Source organism: Python bivittatus, unplaced genomic scaffold (genome assembly GCF_059951505.1).
Source record: "Python bivittatus isolate LINGU-HERP-01145 unplaced genomic scaffold, Pbiv_v1 ctg000020_np1212, whole genome shotgun sequence".
In the NCBI taxonomy this organism is placed as follows: domain Eukaryota; kingdom Metazoa; phylum Chordata; class Lepidosauria; order Squamata; family Pythonidae; genus Python; species Python bivittatus.
The window spans coordinates 47,750,135-47,768,527 of record NW_028277030.1 but is presented as its reverse complement, the minus strand read 5'-3'; the positions used below and the strand labels follow the sequence as shown (position 1 = coordinate 47,768,527).

Sequence of the window (18,393 nt, the reverse complement as noted above, 5' to 3'; positions counted from 1 at the left end):
TTCCAGTCAGTAGGGGTGAAGAGAGGTCAACCAGATGGTTGCTCCCTTGTTTTGCAACATCTACATGAAACTGCTGGGAAAGGTCATCTATCAGTTCAGGGTGAGTTATTATCAATATATCTTCATGCTGGGCCAAGCTGGAAATGTGATGGAAGTCTTGACCTGGTGTCTCAAGTTTGCAGGGGACTGGTTGGGATAAAACAAGCTGAAATCGAACCTTTCTAAGACTGAACAGAAATCTTGTACTGCTCATCCAAAAACCAACTGGTTTTCTGTCAGCTTCCTTTTTGACTCTGGACAAGGTGAAGGAGCAGGCCTGCAATGTGGGATTTTTCCTGGACTCATGACCACCGTTAGATTTGCAGATGGAGACCATGGCCAGGAGAGCCTTTGCCCAGCTTCTGCTGGTATATTTGTAGTAATGGTCCTTCTGGACAGAAAGGCATTGATTATAGTAACAAGTGCCCTTCTCACCTCAAAGTTAAATTACTGCAATCCTCTTTTCATGGGACTGCCCACGTGGCAGCCTACCTCCTAACAGGAGAGATTCAGTTCTACAGGCACTGCATTGGCTTCCAATAGCATTTTGGGAACAATTCAAAATGCTGATTTTAATCTATAAAGCACTTTATGGCTTGGCTCCCAGGTATCTTCAGGACAGTCTTGTTCAGTAGAATTGCCCTGCCATCATTCTCTTCTTGAGAAGAGATATTAAAGGTTACACCCCATTCAAGAGGCTGGAGGATCAGAGTCAAGAGGTCCCCTGCCAGGTTAGGATGACACCCACTTTGAAGTCACTTAGGAAGACCGTAAAAGCAGTGTGGCTTCAGACTGTTTTTGATTTGTAATTGCTGCCATGGGCATTGGTTGCCTTTGGGCATTATTCTCTAAATTGTTTCTTGATGGTTGTTGGTTGTGTTTGTTGTTATGTGCAAACTACCTAGTTCATAACATGCCTGATATAACAGTTACTGAAAAGAAGACAGTCTGGTTCATTGATGTTGCTATACTGGGTGATGCTAGGATTGAGGAAAAACAACTGGAAAAAATTACAAAATTCTGGGACTTGCAGATTGAAGTTGAATGCTGATGGAAAAAGAAATCTGCTGTTATACCAATTGTGATTGGAGCCCTTGGAGCAATAACTAAAGGTCCCCCTCAATATTTGGAAATTTTGTATTTATCGGACCTAAACACCCTAATTTTACTAAAAACAAACAAACAAACAAACAAACAAACAGCTCCCTGCTAGGAACTGTTTATATTCTCAGAAGTTATCTTAATAATTCTTAGGTCACTTGCTAGGACTTGAATTATTAGGCTTCTACCAGTCTTAGACTGTGAATTTAATTGTAGAATAATAATAATAATAACAACAATAACAATAACAATAACCGAAGGAACAGTGGACCATCTAGTCAGCTGCTGCAAGAAGATTGCACAGACTACCAACAATGGCATGACAAAGTAGCAACAATGGTGCATTGGAATATCTGCAAGAAATACCATTTGGCTGCAAGCAAGAATATCTGTATATCCCAGGTCCTTGGGAAGGACTCGATAGGTAGATAAAAATGCCAAATCCAGTCTAAACATCTGGCTGACTGTTTGACCAACAACAATAACAATAATAATAATAGGCATTATTACTACCTTGACATAACTGTGGGGCTTGAGTGCTCCAAGGAGGATGAGAGCTATACCAAAGGTTCATCCATACTGGGCAGGTCTCATCAGAGGAGCTAGATGAAGAGTGCTCTCCCATAAACAATATGATGAGACATAATTTACAGATATCTATACCGGATCAGTCGTTGCCTGGGTCAACAAGGACCACACTAGGTGTTCTAGTTCCTGGACATCTGGTGACAAGTGAGCTACAGGACTCAGGACTGTTGGCTGAGCAACCAGGACCAGCAGCTGCAGGACTACTGGAAGAAAAGTTGTTTACCCGTTCTAAATATATGAAGACTGAAAACAAAGAAATAATGATCTGCTATTACAAATCAAGTCCAATCTGAAAATAATGCACCAGTTCTGGAAAGAACATCCAGAATCGGAAATAACAGAACACAGGCTAGCAGATCAACATTAATTTGTAATACGAAATAAAGTATTCACAGAAGTAGAATTGGAAGAACTACAAAGGTCTACCTAGGGCAAAGAAACCAAAGCCTTGCCAGACTGTTGCTCAGATGGTAGAGGCAAACCAAAGGGAGTCAGCAGTAGAGGAAGCCAGCTTAGCTATTGAATCATTTTCATTCCCAAACCAGGCACCCTCTCCTCTGCCTTTTCCTCAGAAAGAACAAAATCTTTAACTAAAAAACAAGAACAATTGAAACAAAGAATAACTGAGCATCTAGAACCGCACAAAAACAACAGAGTAAGGTTGCCTGCATTGAAGCTCGTTACAAAGAAACAGCTAGCACAAGTATTAAAAGGTGCCAATACTGTAATATCAAATATAATCACCAGCTCACTGAAAGAAACAAACCTACTCATGTACAGCATGGCTGCAGTTATAACTGAATACCTTGGATGCAAAATCAACAAACAAGAAAAAAAGCCAAACAGTGCACCACCAAAATGGAAGATCAGGTTGGAAAATAAAATCAGCATGCTAAGATCAGATGCAAGCAAGCCAGAACAGTTGAAAGAAAGAAAACTGAAGATCAAGAAGACCAAAGAATACCTGATCAAGAAATATCACCTAGAGACAAGGAAGCACTGGAAATAGAAAAGCAGCAAATAGCAGCCATAGCCAAGAAGATTAGCAGATACGAAGCTCAAACTGCACACTATAGGCAAAATCTCCAATTCAGTCAAATCAGAAACATTTCTACCAATCCATCAATGAAGAGACTGCAATGAACTATTCAACACCTGACAAAGAAGAAACAGTACAGTTCTGGACACAGCTATGGGACAATCCAAAGAAATACAACAAGAATGCAGCTTGGGTAAACTGAAATGAAAGAAGTTGTAGTAACAGCAGAAATGGTGGAGAAAAGGGCAAGGAAGATCAAAAATTGGTCAGCACCAGGTGAAGATGAACTGCATGGTTTTTGGTTGAAACATCTGACTGGTCTGCACCCACTCATTGCCAAGCAGTTTATCAACATACTGCAAGGAGGTGAAATTGAAGATTGGTTAACATCTGGCAAAACCTACCTGATAATGAAAGATCCAACAAAAGGGGCAGCAGTAGGCAACTACAGGCCAATTGCCTGCTTACCAACAACTTTCAAATTGCTAACTGGTGTGGTAGCTGATGCAGTCCAACAGCTTCTAGTTGAAAACAAGCTCTTTCCACCTGAGCAGAAAGGAAACTGCCCAAATAGCAGAGGAACTTAATTGACAAGATGATTTTGGAAAAGTGCAAGAGAAGGAAGGCCAATCTGAATGTAGCTTGGATTGATTACAAGAAGACTTTTGACTCCCTGCCACATGATTGGATAATCAAGTGCCTAGAAATAACAGGAGTCAATAGAAACATCAGAGGTTTTGTGCAAAGATCAATGGCACAATGGAAGACACAGTTGTTGGTCAATGGTGATAGACTGGGAGAGGTTAATATCAAGAGAGGAATCTTTCAAGGAGACTCACTATCACCACTACTGTTGGTCATTGCATTGATTCCTCTGTCAACAGTACTGAACAAGTCAGGCTATAGCTATCAAACATCAAAAACATCTACCAGGCTATCCCACCTCCTTTACATGGATGATCTGAAGCTGTATGGAAAAAACACCATCTGAAATAGAATTGCTGCTCAATGCTGGCAGATGTCCCAATATACAGCCAAGATATTGCGATGGAGTTTGGACTGGATAAATGTGCCACCCTTATCATCAACAGGGGGAAAATAGTGAAAACTGAAAGAATCAACATGCCCTCTGGAAATAATATCAAGAGTCTGGATGAAGAAGATCACTACAAATACCTGGGCATCCTTCAAGCTAACAACATCAAGCACACTGAAGTTGAGAAAAAAGGTTAGTAGTGAACATATCTTAAGAGTGAAGAAGATCTTAAAGTCTAAACTCAGTGGAAGAAATACCATCAAGGCAATTAACACTTTGGCATTTCCAGTTATTAGATACACAGCTGAAATAGTGGACTCTACACAAGCAAAACTAGAAGCCTTGGATAGGAAGACCAGAAAAATAATGACAATGAATCATGCCCATGCAGCAGCGTTGACAGATGTTGACATTACTTACCAAGGAGCATGTAGCAAGTACACCAGACAGTTGAAGAAGAAAAAATTGAATTGGAAGAATATCTGAAGGACACTGAAGAAGATGCACTGAAACTAGTATACCATGAAGGCTTACTGAATACTGAAGAGACCAAACTGGCCTAGAAGAAAGACCAAATGAAGAATAGAAAAGAGACATGGCAAGGCAAAGTATTACATGGCCAGTACACAAAAAAACTAGAAGGCAAAGCAGATAACAACAAGACCTGGTAGTGGCTAAGGGCAGGAAAGCTGACAAAAGAGACAGAGAGGCTAATTCTGGCTGCACAAGACCAAGTCTTAAGAATAAATGCATACAAAGCCAGAATCGAGAAGGCAACAACAGACAGCAAATGTTGCCTCTGCAAAGAAGCTAAAGAAACAGTGGACCACCTAGTCAGCTGTTGCAAGAAGATCGCACAGATTGACTATAAACAACAGCATGACAAAGTAGCAACAATGGTGCATTGGAAAATCTGCAAGAAATACCATTTGCCTGCAAGCAAGAACTGGTGGGACCACAAAACAGACAAAGCAATAGAAAATGAAGAAGCGAAAGTGTTCTGGGACTTCAGAATTCAAACAGACAAGCACCTGCTGCACAACACCTCAGATTTGCCAATTGTTGATAAGAAAGACAAAAAAGTCTGGATAGTGGACATTGCAATATCTGGAGACAGCAGTATAGAAGAGAGAGAACTGGAGAAAATCACAAAATATAAAGATCTGCAAATAGAGGTAGAATGACTGTTGCAAAAGAAAGCAAAGATAGTACCAATAGTAATAGTTGCCTTAGGTGCAATCCCAAAACTTCTGGAGCACCACTTGAACACCATCAGTGACAAAATCACCATCAGTCAATTGGAAAAGGCAGCTTTACTTGGAACAGCTTACATCCTGCGACGATTCCTTTAACACCATCAAACAACAACATCTGCCCATCCCAGGTCCTTGGGAAGGAATCACTAGGTGGATAAAAATGCCTAATCCAGGCTAAACAACTGGCTGACTGTGCAACAAACAATAATAATTTAAAAAAATGGATAGATTGCCCTATCTTCCCCAGTCTGGGTCCTGTAAAAGCCTAAGTTGGGAAGGTATTTAGAGGCAGTTTTCCATGGTTCACAACCAATTTCTTGCAAGTCTGTATCTGTGACAGGAGAAGAAGAGACATCATTCAATCCAGGTTAGCTTGCTTGCTGAATGACCAAGCAGCCTGATCCTGAGTTGGACCAAGTAGAACCTCCTCCTATTAACATTTGAAATAAATCAGAGTGCTGTGAGCTTAAGGGGACACTAATATTAAAAAATGTTTTCCTAGGTAGTTTGGGGTTAATGTAAGAAGCATAATAATGCAGTAATATTGTGTTCTATGTGTGCTCAGAAAACACTATCAAATATTTCTTAGACCAACCAAACCACAATTTATAATTGCATTATTTTATCGAGAACCATTCTGGCATGTCATATATTTTATCTGGTATCTGAAAGAGCTCTGGAGGGAAATCTAAGCAGGAAAGAATGCTTTGGGATTCAAGAGCCTGGAAGCCTAGAGGCAGTCATAAAAAAAGTCCAGTTTTCCTAACTATTTTTCCTTCGTGTTAACTTCCATTGTTTTCAGTGGGTTTGAAGGACAGCTGCCTAAGATGTAGCTTAAGAAAATGAAACTGATTGTAAATTATCAGGAGAAAGACAGAAAGGGAGAAACTGAACTGGAATACTTGGCAAGTAATTTTCCTAGCAGAACTTAATTAATAGGGGGGGGAAACACCCAGCCACAATGGTCTAGAATGCAAGCTTGGTTTTCACAGTTGTGGGAACATGCATGAAATAATACTATGAAATGTGAAAGGTATAATCAATTTTACAGCCAGACTTGCAATCCTATTAGAAAGTCAGAAAGCAGAAGTTAGAGAAGACAAATTATTCCTTCACAGGATTTTTTTTAAAAAAGAGGAGGTAAAATGTAAAATAATACTGCTGGTAAGCTAAAAATAAACTGCAGAGTATCAGATCTTAGAAAACATATTTTCCTGAAAACAGAAATATAAGACAGCAAAGGGAATTCTTTCCTCACTGTCCCACTTTTATCCCAGAGATCAGAGGAAGTCAAATGAAAATTTCCTGGCGTCCTGGGGTAATAAAATAATCTCTGTCTTCTTGTGAAACCACATTTGTGTGGATGTTGAACAGTGGCTCTTTGAGAATCATAAGTGCTATATAAGCATCATTTTCCCCAAGAAATTCAGGCTTTGCTTATTTGCACAGATTTAAGCATGAATGTAATGTGAAATAACCTGGCCCAGTAAAAGGTGAATCCTGAAAATCAGGCCTATTAGGTGAGAATCTAATGAGTCAGTAATGGATGAGTCTGTAATTTGCACCTGAAAGAACTGCTGATTATTATAATACCAATCCACTAAATCCGATGTTCTTGTCATTATTTCATTTAATTTCTGCTTCAGACTTTTCCTAATTCATCTTTTTTATTTAATATAAATATTGCCTGACAATCCCGGAAGACATAGTGCACCAACTCTGAAAGGCACTAAGTTGGGGGAGGGTGTGGTTTTTAGCTGTCCCCAAATACAGTCTGTTCTTTTTCCTAGGCAACTTGGTTTCCAGAGTGGCACCAGAAAAAGCAGAGATGAGTATGCCTTCAGTTGATCAGCTGGACAAAGCTGAGAATTTATCGGCTCCATATCTGCCACGGGCCAACATTCCTGGTAAGTATGGCTCTACTAGTGCCATATCTAACCTAAGGAAAGTAATGTCTTAGAGTTGGAGTCAGATGTTATGATTTTCTCTCAGCTGTCTTCCTCAGCCATCCAGCCCTCCTACTGAACAAGTAGCATTCCTTTATCTATCTGTTGGGATGATTCTCAGCTCAAACTTGAAGAACCTTCACTATGTGAAGCAGTGACACTGTTACTGAAGATCATATTTCTGATTATAACACAGATAGATTGTGGTTTGAGCTGGATGCCAAGCTGCATGCTTTTATATTCATAAGATGGAAGGGATGGATTAGGAAATAACCTTTTTGTTCCAACTTTAATCAGATGTCTATCTAGATTTTCTGGAACTGTCTAGAGATATGAATGGATAGTAACCAAAAGTCTCTTTCACTTTGAGCAATATGATTTGAGCAAATAACTGTTTGGGATCTATTATACATTTCTGAGTTCTGTCATTTAAGCCAAATCAAGGAAGGAGCCATAGCAGTCCTACACATACCTAATCTGAATTCAGTGAAATGTAATCTCAGAAAGGTTGCAGCCTTTGTAACCACTTTGTTATTATTTTTAATCTATTGATTATACATTCCATCATATCACAAAGCATGGTGTCTTTCTAGCATTTATTTTATTCACAAGAGTAAAAGTCAAGCCTGTTACAATGGAGCAAATTCTCTAAATCAGATAACAAAAGTAATAATATTGACTTGGAATTCCAGAAAGCCAGTATTTCAGTAATCCAGTTCCCCAAAGCTGCTTCCCACTTTTAACAAACTCCATATTACTCAGATATACACATGGCCCTAAATTCAAAGTGTGCCCAGTTTCTCTGTTCTCCTTCCTAGCTGAATGATGTCACCTTCTAAAGGCTAGAGAAAGCCTTAAGGCCACTGTTTCCCAAAGGGGCACCCTCCAAAAGTGTTGAACTGCAACTTCTATCCTTGCCCATCATCATGGCTTTTGACTGGCTGGAAGAGTTAGGAGTTGTAGTCTGAATAACATCACAGCGATTGTAAATGCCAAACTGGCAGATAAGGACACTGTGATATACCACCCAGACTCATAAAATTGGGTACTTAACAAGTATACTTAATAAGTAATGTACATGCACACATGCACACACATACATACTGTATACATATGTCCTTTTTTTCTAGTAGAAATTAGATGAGTATGTATTTAGTATCAATCAAATCTAGTGTAGCTCTTTCTGCTGGCCTCAGTATGAAACTATCTTACTATTACCTACTTCTACAATGTGTTCTGTCTTCCCATTCTAACCTATCACTCTGGTATTTCTTGGCAGTCCTCCATCCAAATGCTAACCCTACCCAACCCTGCTTAGCATCTGAACTCAGACACGATCAGCCAGGTGCTGCCACCAATCAAGACCTTTATTATTGCTACAGCCTAATTAAATTTATGCTGTATCTACAGATGAATGAAAGGTGAATGCTTTCATGTAAATCAATTTAATCTTATGAAATTTAATGAGACTGTAGGGCATAAACCCAGCTTAGTGGTTTGTGGAGCATAATATAGAATTGTAATAAATTGGTGGATTTTTTGTGGGCTCTGACCTGTATTTTATTTAGGTTCATTTTTCTATATCCTTATTTCTAAAATATAGAGTTTCTTCTCTAATAACTAAATCCCCAAGGGCTCTTTCAACTCAAAATATAACTGGACTAATTTATTTGATTTAGAGCAGGGTAGCCAAACACTCAAGTTCTCAAAGTATTTAATGGGCTTTTCTGACAGGCTGAGATGCTACAAAATGCAAACACTCCAAATAAATAACTAGGCAAGCCCTAGCCTCTCTAATTATTAAGTCTCTGAAATGTGATTTGGAAGATAAGACACAGAGACAAAATATTTACACTGGGGAGGAAGAAGGGGGAAACAGGGATTAAAGAACATGTAGGTAAATCACCCAGAAACCAGAAAGGGTACACTGTGAGCTAAGGGGACAAACTGAGCTTGTCTAATCAAAAAGAGAATTAAAGATTGTCCTTATATATGTCATGGGGCGTTGTGGGATACCTCCTTAGATTGCTTTCCTCCAGATTGTCAAATATTTATTGCTTTCCTCCAGATTTCTATGAGTGCCTACAATTCTCTTCCCAAGACTGGGATTACTAATTACAGCACTGCTAGTCTGTTAATTTCTAAATCATTACGATCAGTATGCTCCTATTGCTTATGTATAGGACAAACATGTTTTAGGTTTACAGGGTCTATTTTGTTTTGTTTTGGGTTTTTGTGTATGTGTGTGTGTCTTTGCTAGAACCTCTAGAGTCCTCAATCAGAACCTGGTAAAAAAGAAATACAGTTGCAGAATACTGAAGGATCACCCCAAGCGTTCATCTTCGTAACAGTTTAATTTATGGAAGAGTAGTTTTGCTATGGGAATTCAGAAACCCATTCCAATCTTCCAAAATTGCTCAGAGATTTGCCAATATATTATATCCAGTTCTATCTTTTCTGCACACCTTTTTAGCAAATAGCCATACTGAGAATACTAGTAACTGTAGGTTTTTTCCCCCTGGAAGTACAGTAGACACTCACTTGTGTGTATGACAGCAACTTGCAGTAGTGGTCTGCAGACCAAGAGAGGTACCTTTTTTAAAAAATCAAGAAATATACTCAGTTAAATGTGTGGGCATGGCCAGGAGAAGTAAATAAAGTCAAGCTGGAGAAAATGGCTAGGCCAGAGCACAGGTAAATAGGATATCATTATGTAATGTGTTCAGTAAATAATGTCATTAAAAAATAAATATACCACTTTGAATAGAGCCCAGCCAGGTACTCTTCTGAAGTCCAAGGGGAAAACATGGAAGCCCCACCAGACAGCACACTTGTTATATTTATAGTTTTCCCTCCATTGCCAATATGGTTCTTTCAACCAGAATATGAACACTTATCATTTGTCAGCTTCATTCTTCTATTTCTAAGAGATACCAAGAAATCGTATCAAGTGAGTTGCCTCAGAAAGTTGGCAGCAAACTATACTGCCAGATTTCATTAGTAAATTTAATGGCGAATGAAGAAAGAGGCAATGTACAATTCCCAGCTTTGTGACATGCACTTGGGAAAGGTGGTATAAAAAGGGGTACAGTGTGTGCAATTGTGGATAGGCATGGAGTGAAATACCAGTCAAGCAGAGAAGAAAGTCCCTTAGGAGATCCTACCTCAATCCATTCCCCACAAGTGGATGTCATCCAGATACTATGCTGAATCATAACTCCCTTCACATATCCAGGAAAATGAGCTAGATTGTTCAAGAAGCCATCATTTAAAGAAGCCCATTTTTTACAGTTTGGGATATATGATAATTTATTCTGGCATTTCACCAACTTAACATCTCAACATTTATATATAAACCCCCCAAAAATCAGCTGCAAAGAACATTCTGTAGCAGTATTGGCTTTTCCTTCAGGCAAAGTCGATAGAACATTTCTTGTTCTCTTTATTCTGTGGTATCATGATGATGGACGGTCAGAACTAGATGGTTTTCAGTCTATGAATATTGCCCCATGTAAACCTCCCTATTCTTTCACTGTTGTTTTTCAACCATCACCAACATTTTTATTGTTTTTGCATGGGATTGAAGCATACATATTATGGGTCCCATGAAGATAATTTTGGATCGCTTACCCAGCTTGCCCATTCCCTGGAGTGTAGTGTACCTAGCATCCAACACTTGATGTGATCTTTTTATTTGTTCCTAACTGATGGAAGCTTTATAAATCATGATGCTCCCTAATAATACTTTGAGTAGCTTGGTCTCATTTTGTTAGCTCACATAGTTCTGAAGTATGTGTGACTGTGCATGTATGCAAATGTATATACATCATATACATATGTATAACCCAGAGATGGGAGTGAAACTTCTTATTTTTAATGATGGAATGAAAGTCAGTAATCCTTTGAGATTTGCACTTCTTACAACCCAGTCCACCTTCTAAGAAAATGTAAAACGAAGGGTATATACATGTAAATAATTTAACATATATTATTATGGTATGTATATTGTATAAAATTGCAAACAAAAATGTGTATCTTTGAAAATGTGCCCAAATATACATACAAATTATATTATGACTATCTTTTAAAATAAATAAATTTCTAAGTAAGATGTGAGTAGGGTTGAATTAAACTTACAAATGAAAAATTGACAAAGGATGAAGAAATCAGAATAGCACATTCATCCTCCCTAATACAAATACATATTCATTAGTGCCTGAAATAATAATAATATTAATAATAATTATTATTATTATTATTCATTAAACTTGTATGCTGCCTGACTCTATTTCCTACCCATGCAGAAATTATGTTCTTTTTATATAATAGACAATTGTGGCTATGCAATTTTTAAAACTATTTGCCAGCAATTAATTCCTATAAGATTCAGGGTGAAAGTTGTCTGCCTTATCCCTCTCAGAGATGATGAACACAGATTAAAAGATCTAAACAATTTAGATAAAGAGTGGGGGAATATAATCTTGTGACAATTAGAGCACTTAAGTACCCTGCTGACAGCTGTGGTGAAAACAGGCAGTAAATTTACACTTTAATGAAATTAGAAAAGTTCCTGTCTTTTTTATCCCTACTCAAATAAACTTACATGCTTTGTATCACTAGCTAGTTCATTAGGGAAATTTATCTTCTGGTGGCACAGAAATAAGAAATAGCTTTAAATATTTATATACTATCCTTTCAGTTTGCATTTTTGAGTGGCATAGAATTTTAAATTCTTACACATTGCAACAGTATTAAATCTGCAATTACTCATGAAAAGCAAACTCACTTTAACTGATCAATTAGCGTTCAAGTGGCAGCAGATTCAGATGCAGGAGTATTTATTTTGTTTCTGCATGAGGCCCGAAAGATAGATTGCAACATTGGTGCCAAGCAAGGCTATTTAGGAAGAGAATGCCGTAACCCAGGAGCCACAAGTGAGAAAGTTCTCTCCTCCTGCTAGTACAACAAGCAACCAAAGAAGGACGTTAGAAGAAAATCATAATGCCAATAGAAAGCCAACACTAACAGCCCTATTAATTGGGACAAACAGAGCCAAAGGTATTATATTGTACCATTACTCCTTCTGCTTAGGGTGGGTATCACAATTCTATGATGGAAAAATGCAGCAGTTTGCCAGAGGAATCATGGAGGTTTGGTCCTCACAGGAATTTGAACCCAGAGAAGCCCTGCCCACCCCAGGCTGGCTCAGCGTCAGAGGGAGCAAGTGGAAATAGTTTTGGTTTTGCTTTGAGATGTTTATGCCTAGCATTGGAGTGGAGCACACAGTCATGTCTCCCTAGGAAAAGTGAGTTACGAGTGTGATCAAAATGCCATTTTACAGGAGAGACAACTTCTCATTTAAATAAAAAAAATTACAGCTGCCTTTTGAAGACCTTTTGTCTCAAACAGGAAAGCAGCAGTCTGGACAATATACATTAGCCCTCCTGTCAGAGTAAATGTTTTCTTCCTTTACCCCTTCATTGTGGCTGCTTGCTTTTTCCCATTTCTCGGACCATTGTGTCCTGGTACAAAGAAGAGGTCTCCAAATGCTAGTGGTCAGTCCCCAAGAATTGGCATTGCATGGCAGTGGAGAATAATCGATCCAGTTTCTGCTGGCACTGTCTTTTCTTTAGTTTTTATCTTGGGGGGATAACTTAAGGTGACTGAAGAACAAATGTCCCTTTCCTTTTTGCTCCCAAAGAGGAAAGGTTCAAAGGAAAACTACACGTTGCTATATAGCACTTCTCATGTAGACCTTAGAATTTCAGAATATTAAAAACTTAACCCAAGGGCCTCCTGGAAAAAGGAAATAAAACAAGCATTTACTATCAGTAAAGAGTGATAACAGCTGAAGGCTTTAGGACCAGCCTACAAAATCCATACTCTTTGCGTGAGGTGGGTAGTGAAAAGCTGAAATATAAACTAAGTAAATCCTTTCAATGCCCTGGTTCATACTGGGTTAGACCAATATGGTCATTCGTTTAACCAAAATGACAGGCATACACAGATGGATAGTCAGAAAAGGATTTATACTCCATATTCTAGTTACATGAAACATGTAGTACGACACCTGATGCCTCTGATGTAAAACATGCATGTCAGAACAAGTCATGAAAGGTTCATTACAATTTCATCCATAAGTGACTACACATGATGTTGGAAAGCCACCACTAAATATATAGTTCTCTACATGTGTATATTCAGCAAAAGGTAAGAGTGACAGTAGACGTGTAGGTCCCATGTAAAAGATTCCCATTTTAAAATCTAGAAATGCCATTGAGAAAAAAAATTAATAGCAGCAGAGTACAATGATTAAAGTTTCTTTAACAACTTTCAGTGTTTAGCTAAAAAGAGCTAATAGCCCAAACAAATCTTAAAAGATGAACAGCTGTAAGTAATAACTTTGGCACTAGTTGATAAATAATATTTTTAATATTCAAACCCTCTTCCCATTAACACTTACAAACAGGCTGTTATCATTAGACAGAACCAACAATCTTGTCAGGAGACTGAAAGTCAAATGCAATTTAGTTACCCTCGAACTTAGCCTCTTGCACCAGGAAAGGAAGGAAGCAAGGAAGGAAGCAAGGAAGGAAGGATTTTTACTTTGTTTTTCCTGATAACATGTACTGTACATTTCTTAAAGACATTACCACCCCAAGATGCAGATTTCAAAAACCAGGGAAATGAAAAGATCTTCCTTGCATAGTTTCCCATAAGGCTTTACCCAGTGCACAATCTTCAGTAAACAATTCCAATCTATGTTTTCATGCATCAATATAGAGGATACAGATGAAAAACTGAAAAAAAAATCAACACACATTAGGTTTAGGACTGGGCTAAGGCTGCAATGATATCTGATTAATTCAAGAAATCAGTAGTGCTCAGTTAAACGGTGGATTTACTCAGACATTTCTATCGGTGCTTAAAATAATTATTATAAAAGGCCTCATCCTATTTTGCCCAGAAAGCAGCTCACTTAAAATTAACTGTGATTAGTAGCGGGAGAAGGAAAAGAGAAGCATGAAGTCAGATTCCTTCTTTCATAGAAAAGAGAAGAGCGTAAAAATCAATACGCCTTACGCTGCCACCTACTGGTGGCTCCAGGGAAAGAGCTACGATTCACTATCTTTCTTCCAGGGCAACTCTAGTTTGCAACAAGTACCTCCCCCATCTCCCAGTTTTGAATGTATGCATTTCTGTCCTTTTGTACAGGAGTCTAACAGTACCCATTCCTCTCCTAGAGAAGGGTTCAACTGCTTTGAAAATTTGTTGTAGCGGATTTTTGATTTACAACAAACAATGTACACTTGTAACATCTAATGTATGTCAAGGAGCCACATCAAACTTTTCAAAAAGGGCAGGAATTCAGGAAGGAGATAATATCACGTGGCTGAAACAATCCCCCTTTAAGGAAAAATCATAAAAGTTGAGGTGATTTTGCTTAGGAAGAAGAGGCAAGTAAGGAGGCATATGGTAACGAGAGGAAAGAACATATTATTTGCCATTCTAATAATAGTAGAAACTGTGACCAACCATGCAAAATTCAGAATAAGTCAAATAAGTGTGTGTTTGTATAAATACATAATCTGGGTATGAAATTGACTGTTACTAATATTGTGAGGGCCACTAATTCATATGGCTTTAAAAGAATTTTTGTAACCAGAGAGAGCATTTACTAACGGTGGTGATGGTGTTATTTTGGGTTACTGAAGGCTGCAGGGTACCTGATGGTGATGCAGGGACATCTTTGGGAAAGAGGAAGGAGATGGAACTTTCAGCTTCCTAAACGATATCTTTTTCTTCATAAACTGAACCTAAACGTGTAGCTACATTAGCTGAGATAGCCTTCTGTGGCATGCATATTTCCCTTTCACTTCTTCGGTTCCCTCCTCTGTAAAAATTTAGAACATGAGTTCCAGGAGGCATAGGTTACTTTCTGCATATGTTACTTTTTATGTATACTTTTTTTTCTGTTTGCAGTTAATAGTATAAAGGTATTATTTATTAGAGTATTTAACATTATATTTAGAATAGTTTAATACTACATGCATTGCATTGCATTGCTTTGAATGTAGAAATATTTTTATATGGTTTGACTAATCCACACGTTTTGGCTACAATCCTAGCCAACCACAGGGCTCCCATTATAGATTAAAATGAATGCCACCTATGAAGGGATGGATTTTAGTTAGAACACAGTTTGGTTGCTATTATGTCTTCCACAGAAAACTTGCAGAGGAAGCAAATGGGATTTAGACTTAATGTCTAAGCTTTATAAAGTGGCTAGAAGGTACACAGAGAGAGAGACACACTTCTCATTTAAAAGCCTGGCTGACAAAGAGATTCTTTCTCTTCTGGCACTTCCAGGAATGTCCAAGTATATTGTGGGTAATGAGAACAAAGCAAGACAGAAACAAGGAAGTCCAAATATTAACTGGAGATTTCAGCCACCGCTGGATGAGTTTATCATGTCAATGTCAAATTGCACCAAGCATTTAGGGCCAAAGAATAACGTCCAATTATACAAACATATGCACACTGATAATTCTGAAAACATAAGAGCAATGAATTCCCAATTTATTTATTGCCAGCGACAAAGCCTGCAAGCTAAGTAGAGGCCAGAGAAAGAGAACCATTATAATGTTTATATCAGCAATGCAAGACTGTAATATTAGACGGTGCACTGGAAAACAGGTGGTAGCAGCAGTAACCACCAAGCAATTTCACCAAGGCAGGAAGGAGAGGCCAGAGCATAAAGACCCAGAGGATTTCTGGGAGAAGTGGGTTGAGACCTCCCTTCTTTTGCTCCATGGGCTCAGCCCTACTGCTACAAAATCACAGATTGGGCACCCCTGCTGCAGTATAACTGGATAATAATTTGGGTGGAATGCTTGAAGGTAACAAACAGAACTGACAGGTAAAGTATACTTGAAATCAGAAGGACAGGTTTCTAAATAGAAGGAATGGATTAAAATAGTAGGGCTGTGCAAAACATTTTGATGTGGTGCTTCTCAAAGCTTGTTAGCATGATGAAAGATCTCTCCATGAACATGTTAAAGAAGCCATTGTCTTCTGGAAAGTTTAGGAGTTGGCTCTAAAGGCTTTCCCCAGTGGTCTGTGCATGGGCATGGATGGAGAGGCAACAGCAAAACAGCTGCAACTGCATATACATATGCAGTTCAGGGACAATCTAACATCTGCATGAGCCTTCCAAAGATGTGGTTGCTTCAAAACATCGAGGAGGGGCTCTGTTCATGCTAACTTGCTCTGTGAATTACTCTTTTCAAATTATCTGCAAAGCCCTATTCCACAGATTAGAATATTAAGAAATACTGTAGGGATCAACACATAGTTGGAGTTTTTCCATGATAAAGGTTAAAAGGCCATGATGACTGAACTAGCAACTAAGACACTTTCCTACTTAAGAACACAGCTGAAGGGTTTTGACCACTTCTCAATGACCTGCTCCTGCTCACCATTTTTTTAACCTTGTTATTTATTTAAGTCCTATATACTAATGTGCTTTAGAAACTGGCATGCTTAAGATTTACCAAACTGGGCAATTTCAATTTTTAATAATATCTATATCTATATTTATCTTTTTATAGTAATGTTATTAAAATTACAATTAAAAAGATAAAAACTAATACAAACTAAAAAAAAGAAAAGAATAAAAAGAAAAATAGAAAGTGCAGAAAAGAAAAAAAATAGAAAGAAAAATAGAAAAGAAAGAAACAAAAATAAGAATATAGTAAAGAAAGCTGTGAGTTCTAGTCCTGCCTTAGGCATGAAAGCCAGCTGGGTAACTTTGGGTCAGTGACTCTCACTCAGCCCAACTCACTTCAACAGGGTTGTCATTGTGGGGAAAATAGGAGGAGGAAGGAGTATTAGGTATGTTCACTGCCTTGAGTTATTTATAAAAATAATAAAGGTGGGATTAAAAAAATGTAAAAAAAAATCTAATCTAAAAATGAAAAAGAAAGAAATATATAAAAAATGACTTTCCCCTTCATTACAACAAGTATAAACAATTTTAGTAACTTATCACCTTCTGTTAAAATAAAACAAATGACCTCTTCTTCCCATATCCCATCTCTTATCTATAAACAGATCTGTAAAGCCTTGTAATTCAGTCCTGGTCAGCAAAAGTCCATCAAGGATTACCAGAGATATCTATTTTAACACATCTATTTTAATCATGATCAAATAAACCAACTTTATATTCCTTCCTTTTACTTTTAACAATCTTGATCTATAGTCCCTTTAAATAATGTCCTAGAGCTTGATTTCTTTTCATTCTTTCTCTGTCCATTCTCACAAAATTCTTCAAAGCTTTAACCAAACCTCTTTTGTAAATCCAGTATAGGAAAATTATTCACGTCACTCTCTTGGTTTGTTATTTGTATATCCCTTTTATTTATTAAGACATCAGCTGGTTTCTTTCATATGTCCGGTATAGCATCTTTTTCCATATCATTCTTGTAGCCTGTCATTTTTAAATCCATTTTCAGATCAGTCTCAGTCTTGTCCAGTAAAGTCTGTCTATAGAGGCAGACACTCTTAAAATTAACTTGAGTCCATTGTTCAACAATATCCTTCAATATGTTAAAATATTTTGCTTCATTCTGTATTAGTAAGTCAAATTTAAGTGTTCTTCGCTTTTAATCATAACCTTTAGTTCCTTCTGGTTTCCTCTAGTGTCCAACCTTCAAAGTCCCATCCATCATTTTTTAAAAGAGAATTCAAAACAAAAGCATTTTCCCACGGGAAGGATTCTTATGATTAATTCAAAAATCTTATTTCAAAGCCATCTGGACCCTTTGTCCATTTGTAACTTTCCAAAATCAAAGTTCTAACCACCCTTTTGCTGTTTATTCCAAAAAAAAATGTTTAAGTCCTTAAGCTTGTATTTAAAACTTCTTTTGCTAAGGATTGAAGGAAACTCACCCAGTGCTATAAAACTTGTGGATCTAAAAGTTCCCAATAGCTGAAAAACAGTTAATAAGCAATTTCCAAAAGTGATTAGAAAAGGATGTGTACGAACCCAGTATTCTTTTGAAGGCACCAACTGCAGTTTCAACAAGATGGTTATTCCCTTATCTCCCAGAGCTCTAAACCCACTGGAAACCACTGTCTTGTGGCCTCCTCGTGAGGAGTAGCTGTATGGAGCACTTGTGAACAATCTCCAGTCCTTTCCTTGTCCGGAGAGGAATTATGAAGGGCCGGTCTACTTGCCTGCTCTTCATTCTGCTGTGGTCATTGGCTCTGCTTTTAGCGGAGCCATCTTCAGTTTGCAGCTTCTTCCCCAGAAGTCCTCTGTCTGTCTGTCTGTCTGTCTGTCTCTGTCTGTGTCTGTCTGTCTGTCTGTCTATCTATCTTATATTG

At 37.9% G+C, this 18,393-nt stretch overlaps 2 long non-coding RNA genes across 5 annotated transcripts in view; one reads left to right on the top strand and one right to left on the bottom strand.

Annotated features, from left to right (window-relative positions):
* LOC112541014 (uncharacterized) overlaps positions 1 to 18,393 on the bottom strand; it is a 91,272-nt gene that overhangs the window by 15,644 nt on the left and 57,235 nt on the right. The gene's annotated exons all lie outside the window — the stretch shown is intronic.
* The window catches only part of LOC148217051 (uncharacterized), a 44,112-nt gene continuing 32,594 nt past the window's right edge, over positions 6,876 to 18,393 (top strand). The window contains exon 1 of the long non-coding RNA XR_015797883.1: positions 6,876 to 6,966. This is a non-coding gene — a long non-coding RNA (uncharacterized LOC148217051). The remainder of the gene's footprint in view (positions 6,967 to 18,393) is intronic.